The 19213-nt window shown below is 39.5% G+C and overlaps 1 protein-coding gene across 11 annotated transcripts in view; it reads right to left on the reverse strand.

Annotated features, from left to right (window-relative positions):
• The window catches only part of Mbnl3 (muscleblind like splicing regulator 3), a 110673-nt gene extending 92770 nt beyond the window's left edge, over window positions 1–17903 (reverse strand). For 8 of the 11 annotated variants that reach the window (XR_003848466.1, XM_029560444.1, XM_029560445.1 and 5 more), the window contains exon 1: window positions 17673–17903. The gene's annotated coding sequence lies outside the window, so the exon portion shown is untranslated. Of the gene's footprint in view, window positions 1–16695; window positions 16826–17416; window positions 17434–17672 lie in introns of those variants that run through there. The other 3 variants (XM_029560439.1, XM_029560438.1, XM_029560447.1) reach the window with 3 other exon arrangements.
• Between the last annotated feature and the right edge of the window lie 1310 nt (window positions 17904–19213).

The following is a 19213-nucleotide window of genomic DNA, read 5'->3' on the forward strand; positions in this document are numbered from 1 at the left end:
AACGATATCTCATTGTGTATATACAAATAATGCAAAATTTTAAACATCTGATCTTAAGCATTTAAATTACTTAACTTGCATAGGAAAACAATCTAATGTTATGTCAGTTCTTCCTGCCACTTTTTAACATGATCTCAATGTTTCTCTACTTAAATTTTCTCCTTATTAGACAGTTTTGGAGTTAGACCCACTCTGAAACTAAAGACTATCAACTAATATTACATTTACATAAAATCACATGATTAAGTAATTTATTTTAGGTAAGTTACTACATGGAGAGATTCCATTCAAAAAGATTCCCAGCTCCTCCTTCTCCTCCTGTTCCTCCTCCCCGCCAACCACACCATAAAGCACGACACCACAGATCTTGGGATGAAATAGAAGTTAAAAATCTTCTGTGTAGATTTCTATTTGTCGCAGGAGGAAGGTAGACATATTTTCTACTTAGAATGTCCTATTATAAACTCATAACACATAAGCAGTCTGTAAATAATGCTTTTTAAACAAGATGACACAGAAAGTGATATACATATTCCTGAGGCAATTTCCCAAGGATATAGTGAGAGTGAACTGGGCAAAGATTGCTTTGACAGGATACCAGGGTTGGTAGGCTATCAAAGAAAGAAAAGGTGTTTGCAAAAGTCAACCATAATAGTATATCTACCTTGTTTCCTGGATTGTGGAAACTTGCTTTGTTTCATGTGAAGTTCTGTAGTTTCTTTACTAGAGACAGATACATTACCACCTCCCCTTTGTGATTACGGTAGAGCGAGGAAGAATAGATCTTTAAGGGAGTGACTCTAGATAGGCTGACTACACTAGTGGATGAACATGCAACAACAGACACCTGGATAGGAATGCTTGAATGGATAGGACTTAACTTAAATGACAGACAACCTGAAATATGGTGGAAGGGCTATGGGGGGGGGCGGGAAGGAGGGAGGGGGTCTAAATTTGTATTATATGAAATACACAAAAACTCAATAAAAATAGTAAAAATAAAAATTCAATACAAATATATTTTAAAAAAGAAAGTCCCTTTAAATGTAGAAATAAAAGGGTAAAAAATAAAAGGGTAAAAGAGTAGACTTACCAGTTTCAATAATGGAAGAACCAAATCCTTGGCCAGTAAAAGAGGATGTGGACCTTTGGATACCAACACAGATTCTTAGGAACACTGGTGGTGTACTAAGAATTCATGTTAAAGGGTCAAACATTAGCTAAAGTTTTCAATTTGAGACAAGAGAGAATTCTGATGAAGAACCAACACAAGAGAAATTGAACAAAATTTGATTAGAAGTGAATACTTCTCAAAGTTCAACAAAACCAGACTTCCTTTCTTTAGAAAAAGACAAGGTACTTGGCATCCTAAAATAAATGTTCCCCCAATGCAATGCAGCTGGCCAGAGGTGGAGGCAAAGGCTTTTATTGAAAAGCCATTTTAAGAGGGGAATGTTTGGAAACACTCTCTCATCACTCACTCTTGTCTTCCTTGCTGGAAATTTTCCACTTTAAGCTCAACAAACAAGTCATCATTTCTTTGGTATTTATTACAATATTAATCATACATACACGTGCATGCACAAACATGCCCCTCAAAAGAAAATGCAGTCGGACATTTTGGGAAATACATTTTTTTCTGTTTGTTTTCCATTTTAAATCTTTTAATGTCTATGTGTAAACCTTTATAAGTACGGAATTTCACCGAGCAATTACATTCTAAGCATGTGTATTGTTAATAGTCCTCAAACCCCAGAAGCATCTCTGTACCAATTCAATTTCTTCCCTGAATCTAGTAAGCAATCATAATATATGAAACTAGAATGCAAGCCCTAGCAAGGGGGCTGAGATCTTATGATGGGAGTTATTTGGTAACACGGAACAAGGTTTCTGAAGAGATATCATACAAGATCAATTAAAGATGCCTAAAGTTCACAACTTCATTTCCAAACTAATTTCTTCAAAGCACTAGCCTTAACTTAAACAATATGAACTAGGCTTTCTTTGCCACCAATCCTACCAATTAACAAGGAAACAGCTGCAAATCCTTGATCACAGGTTGAAAAAGCCCAGCCACACCATTATTTAGTCATTTTTACCTGCTAAATTTCTTCACTTGAACAAAGAAAAAGGATATCTGCAATAATTCAAGTTGTGGAATCATTCTGTTTGTTTCTCTATCTAGGATAGTGTACAAATCGATTTTCTCCAGTGTAAGATGAAAAGGAAGAAATTGAAGCCAAACAGAAAAGAAAAAAAGAAAAAGAAGGGAGGAGGGGAGTAGAAAAGAAAGAAAGGTAGGGAAAAATGAAAAGAAAACATTTGAACTAGAAAATAAAGAAGAAATTAAAAGCAAAAATTCTACAGACGTTTTAGAATGTATTTTCCACATATTTTTCCCTTGGGTTGAGGGGAATCTTTGGTTACTGTTAATTTGTATGGTGTGTTCTCTTGGCATGAGGATGTTATTAAACTATTCTGATATTCTTAAATTCTTATCAACAAGTGATGTTTGTATAGTAGCTTCAGGAGATGTGTAAAAAGTCAAATGCTTACATTCAAGGGACACACACACACACACACACACACACACACACAAATATAGGTTTAATGCAATTTAATCCTTGGAATGTGGTATTCATTCCAACCATCAATTCTCAGGCATTCCATCTATGAAAGCTTCTTTCCCTAGAACACGTGGTGAAGTTAAACAGACTGTGAAACTGGTTTTGATCATTGGTATTGCTACAATAACTTCAAAGATGTAAGTTTTTCATTGGTTATGGTGGTAAACATCTGTAATCCCAACACTTGGGAGACAGAGATAGAACGATAAGGACTTCAAGGTCATTGTCACCTACATATCAAATTTGAGGCCAGCCTGAACTTCCTTCAGCAAGTAATGAAATGTGCATCATTTTTCTCTTCAAAGTAAAAAGAAATTTGCAGAACCCTAAATTAGAAAAAAACTTGTGTCTTTGACTAGACCCAATCTAGTGAATGTTTTGTATTAATACCATTTTGTACCAATAGTCATCAGTTTATGAAAAGATAAACAAAATACAGTCTTCTACGAGACAGCTTGGGGACAATGGTTAAAATGAGGAGAAATGAATCTGGAACTGAGATTTCTATCTTTAAATTATATAGTGCAATATCAACCCCACAAAAAACTGAAGTTGACTGTTGTAGCAAAAGGAAGGTGCTAAACTGGTCATTTCTAACATTCTGAAGGACAGATACAGAATCCACATTTAAAAGCAAATTAAAAAGTATTTCTTTGGTGGTTATATCTAAGACTTCATCACGGTTTATAGCTTTCCTCACCCTTTCTTTCATTTTCATTGAGCCTGAGCTGTAAAAATTTAACATTTTCACTAATTCAGTTATACTGCCTTGTTTCTGAAGTCCTATCAAAACAACCTGATCTGTTAATTTGGCTGAATTCAACTGTATTTCTAGGAGTACTAGTGTTCAAACTTATCCCAGGACTTTTATGACAAATTTAAACCTACATGTTAAGGGCAAAAAGAATAAATGGGGACTCAAATTCAAGCTCACCCGAGTTTGTCATGGATTACTTAATGAGACTGCACAAAATAATACTGTGCATACTAACAAAGTTGTTGCTTGATAGACACTGTGTATACATTCCTGCCTCCTCATCAGTCAGCAAATGCATCCAAGTCACTCCCATTCTAAATACAGTTCCTACCTTTATCATCTCAAAAAGTCATCATTTCTTCTTCTGTTCTTAGCTTTTTATTTATTCCTTACCTTACTATAAACTGACTTCTTGTTTTCTCAAAGGAGGCCAAGGACCACTTACATTCTAAACCTTTGGCCTGCATACCCTTCTGATAGCATGTGTCCTCTTCTAAGAACTTTCTCTTCTGTGACAGAAAAAGATCTCTACTCTGTTTCTGACCTTGGGCTGCCTTGGCCATGACTTGGGTAAAAGACTGTCTATCAGTGTTGGCCCCTGTTATTTTCCTTTACATTCTGGACAAGTTTTATTCAACATTGTTCTAGATTTTTCTGCATGGTTCTCCCTAGCGCGCTTTTCCACATTTTACACTCCCAACTTCCTCTCCTTCAGTCACCTTTCAAACCCCTTCTCTTTCTCCTATCCTACTGAAATTATAGGATAAAAGTCCTAGAGAGAACTACCCTTTGGTTATACTTTAGGGAAATAAGATTAGTGTTGTGTTAACCTATATGAAAATAACTGTCTTAATTGGTGGCAAAGGCCAGAGATAGGCCATGCGATAGATAATCCTCAAATCATGAAGAGACTATGAGATGAATGAAGTTATTGTGTATATGGAGGGTATATGTAAAGGAAAGCAAAGACTTGAGGGTGTAATTCTTACCCGCTATCTGTTAGACACCAGAGAGCACCTGCCTGACTAGAACAAATTATATTTCATTACTAAAGAAAATTTTGTCATAACCAAATGAAAGCACCTAGCAGAGCATCTGGCACACAGTAATTGTTCAATAAATGTCAGTTGACTCTGAATAAACACCTATTATAGGACATTTTTATTGGGTGTGAAAATGGGGGTTCAAATTTTATTTCTGTATATAAACTCCTGCCTACAGATATTAAGATTGATTTAAAAGTCCAAAACATTCCTGGAGGTGAAAGTGGTTATAAACACTGGTTCTCCTGCCACCCAAGTGCAGCAAGAGCCAACAACATCCTGCCTGGGCCTGCCAGCACAAGGTAGGGTCAGGGGACGCCTCAGCTTCTATCATCTAGATTTACGTGGTTAAATTCTATGTCAGTATCCACATCAAGCAAATAACAGAGGACCTTTAGCAACACAGAAACAATTGTTGATTGTATATTCTGACTTCCTATTTTCTAAGCATGTCCTAGGAAGGTGAAAGTAAACCATCTAAGTCTAGAAACATGCTTCATAAGATTTCCTTTATAGGGATCTAAGAACACCCTAACACCTGTCATTTCAAGAGAGATTTTCATTTTACTTTGTTCTTTTTAAAAATTATCTAATATGAGAAATAAGATGAGCTAAGGCCTCCTGCCAGGAGCTGAGATGTTCAAGCCGTATCATCGCTGGTTCCAATTCTTGGAACCAAGGAATGATCCTCTCACAACAGTACACAGAAGCTCCACTAATAGCAGTGCTAACATCTGAACTTTCTTTTGGCCAGTATAGGTCCAAAAAATGAGGAATGTGGCATAAAAGATGACCCAAGGAAAAGCAGCAAATCTTGTATTCCCTTTGCCCCTTCCTTCTTCCTCTTCCATTCTACAAGAAAGTTAGTCTCATGGACTACTAAGGATAATTGCCACTCAACAATAAACAGAATCAACTCACCTGTCAAAGGCTTTGAGTGCTATGTACACCTTAAAGTTGTAAATGTAATTTGTAAGGTTTAACATCAGATAACAATACCATTTCTAAACAGAAAATCTAGGCGCATGAAATGAATGACAGCTGTGGTTTCACTGGCTAAAGCATACTCTCTGTCACAGCATTTGCCTCTCACTCTTCCAATTGCCCAACAGTCCGTAACAAAACCCCTAGGAGCTAAAGAGAAAAATATAACTGACACCCTCAAGCAATGACTAATCTTGTTTGGTAAAAGACACATGCTCACTGGAACTGAGAATTTTGAATAACTCACTCACACTCAACCCCCACACCTTATTCAAATTACTCTGTAAATATTGTTTGTACAATAAATGGTATGGGCAAAAGTAGCCCCTAGCCCCAAACATACGCAATTTTTCTCTCTAAATAGCTTTAACAAATAGAATAAAAAAGAAATCTGTCACTCCAGGGTCTGGAAGTACAGGCATCAACAAATTTAGTTTTTATCATTATAAATAAAAGAACATATATAATGGTTTTAGGTTCATTTGTTTGTTGCAATAGTTCAACTCTTTTATGGTGCTTAATTTGTTTTACATCCCATTTAAGAAATTAATTTCCAATTGCACAATGATTAACTATATTTTTCTATTGTTAGTAAGTTTTAAATGTGATATTTCTGAGGAGGGAGTTTAAGCAAATTCATGCACAGAGTACTAATTCATCAATGCTGAAATTATATTGTACTTTCAAGAATGTAACTTAAGTTCAACAATTAGAAATATGTGATGAAAAGTCCAGTTACATTTCAAGTCCTCAGAGCTGAGAAATCAGCATCCTTTAAGGCTCCAAAGGATGTCCACAGGAAAAGGCCTTTGGGAATGAATTCAATATATCTAGGTCAGAAAAAGATTTAATAAAACTGGGAGGGAATATGGCCAGAGGTGGAGGGAGGGTGAAGACAAGACACTTATGATCCTACCAGAAAAGCAATAATAGCACCCTAGAGGACAACATCTTCCTCACAATAATGATTTGATTCAAAGGAACATGCACAAATTGTCCAGACTTCTGAGGATGATTCTAATCTCCTAATGGACTGTGTTCAGTACTTAATGTCATATCTAGTCAGGGGAGTAAATCTTTTTCATTTTCTACTCCTATTTTCTATCTATTAGAAAGAAGATATGGCTATTGCCTTGTTTATATAAATAATCATTCCCATGAATATCTTAGATGCTTGGACACATAACTGTCAAGGCATGGGACTAATTTCAAATTCTTGTCCAGTATGTCAGCACTGAACCCCCCCAGCATCCCTTGGTCACCTTCCTCACAAAAACTAAAAAAGGAAAAGTTTTCTTACCTAGTTTTAATTAACATCTGCTAAAACAATGACTTTTTAAGCTTTTTCATGACAGAACCAGATAGTAATTAACACAATTTACATCCTAACTCAGTACATATGGGCACAAATTTGAAATTACTCTCATCCGAAATGCTTACCTTTGTTAGATAATATGTTCTGATATTTTCTTACTGTTTTATGTAATTTTGTTTTAAAAAGGTATTGATTGCAATCCACTACATGTATTTCATTATATGCTGATCAGTTATCTGACACTTGAAAACTACATGGACAGAACAAATAACTTTTCTAATACAAAGTAATATTCTTAGATCCAAATACATCAGGTTAAATCTTCAGGTTTTATTCTGACACCAGTAATTCGGACTGCAGTAACTGAACCTAAACCAGCTTGATATATATTTTTGGATTATCTACACATAAAGGGTTTGCTAAAAAATGTCAAGAAAATGAAATGCATATTTAAATGCAGCTAGGCGACTAATTATGAATGATTGTTAATATCTAAGCCAACAGGACATCTTCTGGGGGAAATGTTATTGGCTCTTGGTCCAAAGCAGTTCGTGCATAAGAATATTGTCTTTCCAAGTATCACGGCATACACCTTTAATTCCAATACTTGGGAGGCAGAGGCAGGCAGATCTCTGTGAGTCTGAGGTCAGCTTGTTATATATAGTGAGTTCCAGGCCAGCTGGGGCTTGAAGGAGACCCTGTCTCAACAAACCAAAAAAAAAATGTGTTTAATTCAAACTAGAAAAACTTTGGTGTATCTTAACACTCAAACTCAAAAGTGTTCTATCAACATTTTGATACATACTTTTTAGTTCAGTCGCTTTTGTGTTTAAAACTCTGCTCAAGGAATCATCTAATAATAACAAGGGTAATGGGTACACAGTTTATTTGGAAAGCATCTGAAACTTCAGAAAACCTTTCCACTTTTGTGAACTGGTAATGATCAGCAATTCCTGGATTACTGAATATTTAAAAAGCATATGATGACATTTGCCAGGCTCAAAATTGAAACTTAATATTTGGTTTGTTCTACATGTGACAGATTTCTCAACTGCATGACGAAACCCAGGTGTCTGGCCTTCGATGATTGCCTGTATTTTAGAGCTCCAGCTCACCTCTGCCACCACCCACCAAGTTTTGAAGATATAAAATAAACTGAATTTCAGTGTAAAGGACCAAGTCAAGTTCTGGGGTGGGGAAGTGTCATGAAATCTTCTTTATGTGGGTGTACCTACCAAAAGAACTCAGAACTTATAGTTACCATTTATAAACATTGAACAATTCAGCAAATCTGAGGCTTAACAAACTAAGGGGAATAAAGGACAGGCCAGGAAGTCAGGAATTCCTGGATGTGAATTCTGCTCTTAATTCTTTTTTTGCTCTAAATCAATGCCAAGTTCTTTACACCTCAGCTGGTTTACAGCAGGCAAGAATTACAGGAGGGAGCAAAAGTGTTTCCTGGAGATGTCATAGGTTAAATGGTTACTATTACAGCTTTCCAAGGTACTTCCACAAAAATAAAGTACATTTCATGTATTATTTACCTTTATTATATTAGGAGATTAGTATACAGCATGTGTACCTGCTGGGATAACCCTGGAAAAGAGACCACTCTTTCCATTCCTTCTCAAGTTTTTGTCTACTTTAGTCATAATCAGTTATTCAACCAATTAGGAAAATCAATCATGCGATATTACAGGTTTTTAAAGTAGCTGTAACACCTCAGAGTTGAGCATTTTCAGGCAGTTAATGGCCAGTTTGGAGCCCACAACTTTATTAGACAGCTATCGACTGAGCCAGCAACCTAAAGGAAATACCCTCTCCACCCAAGTCCCGGTTTGGCAACCTATGGGAAAGAATTAGCATGTTCCTGTCAAGAAAAGAGGCCTCATTCCCCATGCCATGAGGCCTCTATAGCTAGCTTTGCCCTCACTGCTCCTGAACAATTCAAAGGGAAGAATGCAGTTTTACTTTCTCCCCACCACTTCATCAAAAAGGTGGACTGGCCCCATCGTGGCACTTAATGAATGGTCCTCTCTCCCTGGATTTGGACTGTTGGTCCTCCCAGCCAGTCATTAACTGGCAGGAAATGCCCTCCTCAGCATTCACTATTGTGTAAATAAAGTCATAAACTTTTGAAGGCCAATGCATTCCCAGACCCCAAATTTGCACATGCCAAGGTAAAAATCTTGATTGTAAAAGCACTGCCTTCCAAATTAAACTCAAACCACATGATACAGTCCATAAAATATACAAAACATGCAGACCAGTGACAGATTTATTGCGGCCTTACAGAATAAAGAAAAAAAAATCTCTATATGGAAAACACAGCTACTTTTGACCCAAACAGCCCTCAAACAGGAAGTTTAAAGCAAATCAGCCAGCTGTGGCCTCATTAAGTAATGAAGGAGACCAGTGCAGCCAGCACTTCCTGACATTGCTTGTCACCATTCTGAGACTTCTATTTGAACTTTTTTCTTAGATGGCACAAAATATCACTGAGAGTTCTTTGAAGATAGACACGAGACAGTAAGCATTATTATACAGCCTATGACAAAATGAAAAATGTAACTTTTACAAAATATCATGCACTTAGCACAGATCACCTAGCCTGTCATTTGAACTACATTTTAATGAATGCCAAATAGTAGATTTACATGAGTGAAAGTATTTAGACATACACCCTAGAATCAGACAACTAGACAGCTAGCAGCTTCCTGTTCGTTTAAGATCACAATTTTATGCACCTGATTCATATTAGAAATTGAAGACTATAACATCCCAAAGAAGCAACTTCTTAGAGTTTATCTTGCTCTATTGTGTATCTTCTTCCTTCTCCTCCTCTTCTTCCTCATTATCACTATTGTCATTCTACAAAATGGCTTGTGTAAGTTCGTTTGTGCATATAAGCAGTTACCTAACTGAATCACATTCTAGTTCCTTATTAGTAGTATTAGCAGTAATATTACAATCCTCAGAAAATAAAGAAGTATATGTGGGTTTTTCCAGCCCTATGAAATGCAAAGCACTAGGTCACATTTTTCCAGCCAGTCAACTTCTCAATCACAAGACTTTGAAAGGGGGGTTTCAGTAATACAGTAAAAATATTCTGCCCAGATATTATCACTATGTGGAGTCTCTCAGTATATCCAAATGAGGTCCCCATAGAACCAAGCTTATCTACTTGGAAAAAAAAAGGATTTATACATAATAAAGGGGCAGCCAGTTGATCAAACGTCCTGCCCAAATCCTAGGGTTTCCTCAAAAAATTAACTCCCTTGTACAACATGTCAATCTAAGTCCAGGCCCAACTTTACCTTGAAAGCATATTGACACATGGTCTTTGTGCAGCTGAGGCCATTGTTATAGGCATTCATAAAACAGGTCAAATTACACAGGCTCAGCACCCCAGCATCCCTCCAAAGATTTTATATATTTTGAAGTCTTTAGGCATAAAACATGGTTGGATAACATGCATTGTGTTTGTCTTCATACTTCTGAATGAGCTAATAAGGTGTCTTATTATGGTGTCTCATTACTGGGTAGGGGATGCTGATATAAATGAGTCGGAAGTTTGATTTCTCAAAATCACTTCTGAGAACACACTCACACACACACACACACACAACCTTTTCTAGGATCCTCATTAATTATAGACAACAGGAATTTTATAAATTTCAGAAACACTAATGTGTTCATTACCAAAACAGTATCCACAATCACACCACTGACTGAGCGCATGCTTTTCAGAGGGCAAACGCAAACTCCTCACTCTAGTACTTGGGTGAAATATGAGCCCCACCTTCATGCCATGGGTCTTGTTGAATGTACTGCTATATAATTTAAACAGAACTCAGAAGAACTACTCTGTAATACATGAGTCCCATCTTCTCCCCACACTGTGCTTTCTTTTAAAATTATTTATTTTGTTTGTTTGAGACAGGGTCTCATTATGTAACTCTGGCTGGCCTGGAACTTTCTTTGTAGATCAGGCTGGCCTAGAAATCACAGATATCCACCTGCCTCGGCCTCCCAAGTGCTGGAATTAAAACTGCACCACCACACCCAGCTACTTTAAAGAATATTTCACTAGGGTCTATTAATTGTACAAAATAATGGATTTCATTATGACATGCTCATACATGTATATAATGTACTTTGAGCATTTTCATTCCCTGCCATTACCCTCTGACTCCCCCTCCCCTTCCCCAATTCCTTTCCTTTTACCAAATAATTCCCCCCACCAAGGTACTTTCATGCCTTTATTTTATAGATCACAAACCCAATCGCCTTCTAAAAGGAATTATTTTAGACTTATTTTTATTAAGTGTGTGTGTGTGTGTGTGTGTGTGTGTGTGTGTGTGTGTGTGTGTGTTCTGGTTCCCTAAGAATCCAGAAGAGGGCATCCCTGTAGCTGGAGTTACAGGCAGTTGTGAGCCACCAGACTTGGGTGCTAGGAACCAAATCAGGTCTCTGTAAGAGCAGTATTGCTCAACAACTGAGGCAACTCTCTAGTCCTACACAAACCCAATTTTCATAAAGCAAGAATTCTATGTGTAAAGCAAATAACTGAGAAATTATACTACACACACGCTAATATCACAGATGACACTTTTCTGTTCTGCTTTTTTTGTTTGGTTGGTCCATACAGTTGGAAGACTGAAAAAAAAAGGTGAAAGTGAAGCTCTTCTGTTTTCTAACAAGCCATTCCCCAGCCCAGTTCCTCAATACCCCTGTTGTTTGTTTCTCCATATTGCCACATCACAAGAAACTGCAAGAACTGTACCTAAAAAGCAGTGGTCCTCTGGTCAAAAAAGACGATTGCGGAAGATCGGAAATTGCAGCTCTTGTCTCTTCTACTGTGTGAGCTTTGCTTTTTGGATAAAGAGACACTATTCACACGTATCTCATGGGAAACAGAAACCCATGCAAATCCAACGTGTAAATGGGCAATCAGTGTCTGAATGAAAGTGAGGCAGTTTCACGTATCCTTTTGGGGTTTCATCTGTGACTTTACCACTTTCTAAACTACACATGACAGAAGACACCCGAGTCATAGAATTTCTTTCGTCATTTATTCCTTTTAATCTGGTGAGCCAATTAAAGAACTCTATGGTCTATAGAACTTTATGCTGAAGATAACTGCCCTGGGACACAGGTGAAACACACTAAATGTAACTTTGGGTTACAGAAAACCAGCAGTTAGCTTTCAGGTTAGTCTTTAAGGTCTCATCCCTGAAGCTGCCATTGAATAACTTATCCCTGGGCTTCTTTTGAGCTGCTCCTACGGCCCTCAGCAAGACATTCAAAACCTAGAGAATGTTGCTGTTCATTTTTGGTCAATGAAAATAGAAATAACGATGCTGAGAAGTGCTGGAAGAATGTGCATAAAATGCAAGAAGAAATCCAAAATAGCAATTCTTTTTCATTTATTAAAACTTTTACTCTGACAAGCAGGCATTGGGGATATGAGGTAAAGGCATCCACTAGCCTTCCTACCATGGAGTACATTCCAGAATACCTAGAGAAACCTAAAGAAATCATTCTCAAATTTTCATTCCAAATGTAAGCAATCCCAACAAGCTCAGGATTTTGAGAATCTGTTAGGGACAAATTTAAGCCAATTTGATTCCAAAATGGAAAACCAGATCTTGCCAACCATCAGTCTCTACAATGTTCCTATGGCTTGAGGAGATCAAATAGTCTCCTGGAATTCTTCAGTGCCAATCCCTTGCCTTTCTGTCTAGACTGCTTTTTCTCAATTGAAGGCATTTTCATTCACTATACAGGTATAAAGCAAACTCCTGTCCCAAATCATAAACAAACTGCTTCAGCTCATGAGTCAAGGTAATGTTGATGCAAGAAGGACTTGAGAGTGGACATAATATTTTAACAAGCATGACTAATTGAGTAGTAAATCTCTAATCTGGCTCCTCCTCCCCTTAACTCTTTCTTTTCATGGCTGTTATAAAGTGTTCTGGGAAGCTGGCCATGGTGACAAATACCTATAGTCACAGTTACTTAGGAGGCTGAAGCAGTAGGATCACTTAAGCCTAGGAGTTTGAAATTGGCCTGGGGGCACAGTGAAGCCTTTAAATATATTTCATACACTGAGTTCTGTGATCAAAATAACCTTACAGTATTCACACAGAAAAGTATAAAATCGCACACTTACACACATAACACACACACACACACGTGTGTGTGTGCACGCTTGCGCTTAAATCAAGTCTCTCTTCATTCTTGTTTCCTCTTAATTTCTAAGAAATGCATCATTTTCCTGAAATTGAACGGTCTAGAGTTGAACAGTCAAAGTGCCAGTTCTTTTTCTAATCAAAAGAGGTATATCACTTAGTCAACTATTTGCTATAGTTTATTGTCAACCTGTTCTGTTTTCATTCTTACACTTGAAAGAATATTGTAAAAATATTTTTTCTATTTCAGAGAGAAATCAATGTGTGACTGTAAAAATTAACTGAACACTAATACATACAGTTATGTACATGTGCTCCCAGACACATGTGGAATACCTTTATTCCTAAAATAGAAATGAGGCCCAACTTCCTGAATTGTATTGTAAACATTAATCTTTTAAAAGCAACGTCACACAATTTAAAAGCAAATAGAAAAAAACAATAGGTTCATAATGTTTTTTTTAAAGAAATGACCAGAAAATGTATCCCAACCCCTTGCATGTCACGTGGATGTCATTAACATCTGGTAAGATAAGGGATACCTTATTTTTCCTAATTCTGTAAGTTGTCTTTCCAGCATTGTTACTTGGCTGTCTCAAGGCCAGATAGAAGTATTCAGAAGAGTAAGATACCATATAACTGTCTGATTCCCTATAGATCTTAAAGTCTACATTAAATAGACTTTTTGCACCTATGTGGTCACAGTTTATGTTTACTGTGTTTACGCAGCTGACAAACAACTAAACTTGTACCCAGACACGGCCTGTTATCTTACAAGGAAAATATTCACCTCATTTTATCTGAAGCTCAGGTTTCCATTTTTGAAGTAAGCATCATATCATACCTAACCTAGGGAGGGCAGAAAATCTCACAAAGACACATAATTTCTGATTTCCATTTTCTTGACATTGCATACATTTCTAGTGGTGAAAATCCATTTGTTCAATTATTGTCACAACTCAGCAGCCAGGTTCAGTGACCCACACCTGCAACCACAGCACTGAGGAGGCTGAGGCATGAAGATCAGAGTTCAGGGCAAGCCTGGGCTACATAGTGAAACCCTGTCTCGAAATAATAACAAAAAATAAAACCATGGAGGCATATTTATGACATAAAGGTGAATGCAACCTGTATATCTCTAAGATGGTTGAGAATTTTAACATGGCATTGGCCAGTACTTCACCTTAATGACAGATCAAGTTACTTGTCAAACATGCACTGCAACTTGTTCTTCTCTGTATTCCCCAGTCCTTGTTTGTAATCCTATCAGACAAAATCTTTTCAAAACAGGAATTCTGCCACCTTTCCAAATTTATCACACTAGAAGCAGGGCAAGTACAAAATTTTATGAATGAACATCTTCATCACTTTAAGGCTTCTCACTCCCTTTCTTCCCTCCCCTCTTCCCTCACAAGCAAAGGCAGCTGAATGGAGAACTGAAGTGTACTTCAAGCTATATTGCCAACATCTGCACAACAGCCAAGAGATTGTCAGTGTTCCAGCATTTGTAGTACTGTGTAGCCACTCCAAAGACAAAACCCTTTTTTACTTCCAAGCCGCTTTTTACTTCTTCATTGTGTAAAGCTGCTGGACAGATAATAATACACCTACTGGTTAAAAGGATGACTTACACAAGTTTCTGGAAGTACAACAGCAGACAGGAGAACTCATTTGAGGCAAGTAGAATACAATTAGGAGAATGTACGTTCTAATCTACATTTTTAGGTTCTTACAAGCAGACAAAAGAGCTTTCTGTTTAAATTAAAAGGTGTGCACAAAATCTCTTCTGTGCATTTATAAACTACCTATTTTTTCTTTATAGCTGAACATTTATTAAACATCTACTTGTGCAAAACACTATTTAGGTAGAACATGGGTATAAATACAATCCTAAGGCTACTTTGACTCATAATCATAGGTCTTAAAAAGCAGGTGTTGTGAAATGCCAGAAGTGGACAGTTGAAGAAAAGCTACTTTATAAGTCCTGGGAGTCACTATACAAGCTTAAGGCAGCAAAGGAAGTCAGAGAAATGAGGTCATTTTTAGAAGTAGAGTAAAACATACAGTCACCACCTGTAGCTCAGCACTGTACCAATTCTCTCTCCAAACATGTTTTCCACAAACTCTTTCACTTAATGTTTCATACATCTCTAATCTCATCCCTCTATAAGACAGCAGAGTGGTAACTGGAAAATTGTTCTCCTCATCCCTCTAACACCAGTTTAGATTGTCTACTCCCGCCCCAAGGTTTAATATTTTCACTTTTTAAAATGATACATTTGATTCAAAATCACTTAGCCACAAGGCAGCACATGCAGAAGCCCAGGTTATAGAATGGGGATATAAGTCTGTAGTCATTAAAAATAAGAGAAGTTTATTTTTGTCATCGCTCCACTGCATAAATGCAAGCATGGATTACTCTACCTGTAGCAACTCCTCTTTCAAATGTGAGTTGCTTCACATGGTTCTCTGAACAATAACCTAAAACCAGTAAAGAAAGTATTATACGGTAAATTCCATTCTAAGCAGTTTGGGTCTTTGTTTCTCGGTAGACTGCTGCACCTGGGTAGAAAAACTGCACTGTGCTTTATTAGGTACAAAGCGGTATTTTCCTTCCTTTCCAGACAACTGCTAAAGTTGGCAGCACTGTCTGCCAACCAAGTAGTTTCTACTGCTTGGGAGAAGTAACAGGTGGACAGAGGTACACTACTGTCAGTTGGTCTTGAGACAAACATCTACCTAGGCTACATTTACAGAGGATTTCATAAATATGAAAGCATTCACTCCAAAGTTTCACAAGCTCAAAATAAAATTAAGGACTAAATTTGCATAGGCAAAAGAGAAAATGTGACTATAATCAGGAACAAGCCAACATCTCTGCTAAGTCTCATTGTCAATATGCCTTTCATCAGAAGAGAGGAAATATTTGGATAAACTGTATTAGGCACTGACGGCTAGTCATTTGTTTGGTTATATCAACAGTCTGTTTTCGAACCATTATGTCAATAATCACCCAAAGACTTACTAATTAAACCAAGAAGCCAGCACTGTAATAAATTACCAATCATTTCAAAATTAAATCTTGCAATTGTTTTATTTTAATTGATGTTTTTTCGTGAACTCTACACACACATATGGAGAGGCTGTGGAGAATGGAGACCAGTTTATAAACGGCAATTAAGAACATCTAGAAGAAAAACACTTCCTGAAAACACATCAATTAAAATGATAAATTCACGTATTTGTATATATGTATACCATTCAATAAAGTGCTTTGAAAAGCGGAGTACGTCTACCATAATTAAAACATGATAGACACTGATAGTCTAAATGTCAAGCTTCTGATCACAGAAGCATATTGTGTGAGTGTTAATAACTAGTTATTCTTTTTAAAACTACCCTGATGCCCTTCAGCCCCAGGTGATAAAAGCAAACTGCTCAAATGAGTCGACTCAGCGTGGGCAGAGATGTGGTTCTGCTACGGCACCGATCAGACACCGCATGGAAATGGGAAAATTAGTTGTCGAAAGCATTTGCTGATGACATGCCATGCAAGAAATTCCTTTAAATTAAAAAAGAAGAAAAAGTAGAGGGGTGGGGGAAGAAAGGAAAGAAGAGGAAGATCAAAACTCAAAAAAAAAATCGCAACAAGTTGCAGGACTCATTTTCCTGCTATTTGCCATGGGGGAGTGTGGGGGGGTAAAATGTAGTCTATTTCATCGGCGTTGCAGCAAGGCAGCCGGTCTCACAAACCCCAACTCATCACCAGCCTTACCTTTTGCTGCTAGCTCAGACCCAGAGGCTAAGGGGCCCTGCTCTCAGGCGGCAGCGGCACGTGCCATCTGGTAGCGGGAGAAGCAAAAGAGCAGCGCTGTGCGAGTGGCCCCGGTGCCTGGAGAGCCTTTGGCCGGGGTGTATAGTGAATGCCGCCATTTTAAAGCGAGGTACCGAAATCATTAGATATAAGCAAATTAAAGCCCGCCCCACGTCTAGAACTTCAGGGCTGGGACGTGCTACCTGGCTCCAAGTCAGCCGTAGTGGGGTACACAACGTCAAGTCTCAGAAACACGCACTCGGGGACTCGGGGACTAAGACGACAAGCCCTGAGCTCCCTATTGCTCCCCTCGAGTCCTCGGGCTTTTGCCCCCGCCGAGGGAGGGGGGACGCTAGTTTGTGGCGGGTCCCGGACGGGGCGCCCTGGTGGCCTGGGGTCTGGAGGAGGGGCCTGGGAGGCGCCGGCCCTCCCCCGCGCTCGCGCCGCCTTGGTTCAGTCCACTCCAAGCACACCTCAGAGCGCCACAGCTCCCACCGGCCGGCTATGGCAGGCCGGCCGGCACCCGGCTCCAGCTGAGGCTCGCGGTTGTCATGGCGACCGGGCCTCCTCCCCGACCGACCCCCGGGCAAAGGCGTGCCCCGGGTTGTAGCGGGTACCCCACCATCACGGTCCCCCTCCACCAAGTCCACCTCACACGGCAGCCTAGGGGCTCAGTGCTTACCCCGCTTCCTCCCAACGCAGAGTCGCGCCAAGGACTCGCGGGGTCCCGAGCGGTGCGGGGGCTTTGAGGTGGCCACAGGAAAAGTCGAGGGAAGTCCGCGAGGTCGGGGGGGGGCGCCATCCTCCACCGCCCTCCTCAGGCCTCCTGCCCCGCCCCGCCCCAAAGGCCCAGGTAGCGCGTCGCGATCCGCATCGCGCCCCCCCAGGCCTCCCCCCTTTACCCCGCCACCGCCCGCTGCCCACCCATCTAACCTCACCTGGCTCAGCGCGCAGCTCCCAGCCCCGGCTGGCGGCGGGAAAAGGCGCGGGAACTCGGCGCGTGTTGCTCCGCTTCCCGCGCCCGCCCCAGACTCTCGGTCCCCCGCCTCCCTCTCGCTGCTCTCAAAGAGCGCCAAAAAGTCGCGCTCCTGCAGCGCTCACTTGGAGTCGGGCACTTTCTTCCTGTAGGGCGCTGTTTCGTCGTAAAATATACTCTTTGTGTTGTGATTCGTTCGTTCTTTCGTGCTTGCTTTTCGGAGAGCGCAGCGCGGGCTTTATTCTCAGGGGGTGTGGCGCCTCGCCCTCCAAACCCCCGACGCCCAGCCTTCGCCGGGAATGTCCTTTGTCATTTCATTATAAGGGGAAGGGATGGGCAAATCATAAAGCTCAGGTTATACAAAAAGCAAAACCAGACGGAAGCGGGCACACACCCCAGTGGAAAGCGAGGCCGGCATGAAAGTTTCTAGAGCTTCAGTACCAATTAGAATTGTAATGCCGAGCGTTTCTTGACACTACAGAAATCAGTGGCGTTCTGAAATAGGTCATGTCAAAACGATCTTGGTCGATGCATGCACTGTGGGGTAAAAACTCACCATTTGCCTTCCAGGCTCTCCTCCCTTCCATAGATGCTCACATCTTTTATTTCTCTCTAAAAACTTCAGAGAGAAAAACGTTGATCAGAGGAAATGCTTCCCCTCCTTTAAGGGAGTTTACCGGAGGAGCCCTGAGGTAACATTCCCGATACTTCTGAATGGAAACTGGACAAAGCAAATGCAATTTTATATTTTGATTTAAAAATGTGCATCTGGACAGCTAAATTACAAGTTTCGATTTAATGCAAGTGTAATAGGAGCACCAGCTGTCCCTTAATTGGAGCCCCACAATAATAAACGCGTGCTTTTATTTAATTTTATGAGGACAATTGTAGTTGATAACACGCTCATATGCAGGATCGTCAGTGAGGAGCTCATAGCAATTCATGACTGCTCTTCTGCATGCAATCAACTGCTTCAACCTAGGACTGAATTCTACAAGCTCTACACAAAGTGTAAAACCACTGCAGGAGATAGTTAAGCAGCAGTTGAGTAGAGTACATGCTCCAACTAATTATACTTTTTAATTCTTCTGGACTGATCCAAATAGAATGCAGATAATTTTTAGGCAAGACATTAATCTGTATTTGTTAAATGTAAGATAATCAGAGTAGGATAGTACTGGTTAGGAGAAGACTGGGCAGAAACTGCTCTTCACATAACAGAAAATCTGCAGTAGTGTTTAGCAAGCAGGGCCGGTGTGGGTGTGACTAGCTATGTAAAGGATCTTAGCATAAGTCAAACCAATCAGGACTTTCTACTACCTCAGGAATTCCTAAGCACTTCTCCCCCACCTCCTTCATACTTGCCAAATTCCCTGCACTACTGTAAAATGTCAAATTTGTCTGGCATATAGGAAGTGGCTTTGCCAGTCCAAGAATTACCACAGTTAAAGACAAGGCGTTGGCTACTACAGGAGGTTGGAGAGAAGGGCAAGGCTGAATTAT

Source organism: Nannospalax galili, unplaced genomic scaffold, assembly GCF_000622305.1.
Source record: "Nannospalax galili isolate Female #2095 unplaced genomic scaffold, S.galili_v1.0 scaffold371, whole genome shotgun sequence".
Taxonomy (NCBI): Eukaryota; Metazoa; Chordata; class Mammalia; order Rodentia; family Spalacidae; genus Nannospalax; species Nannospalax galili.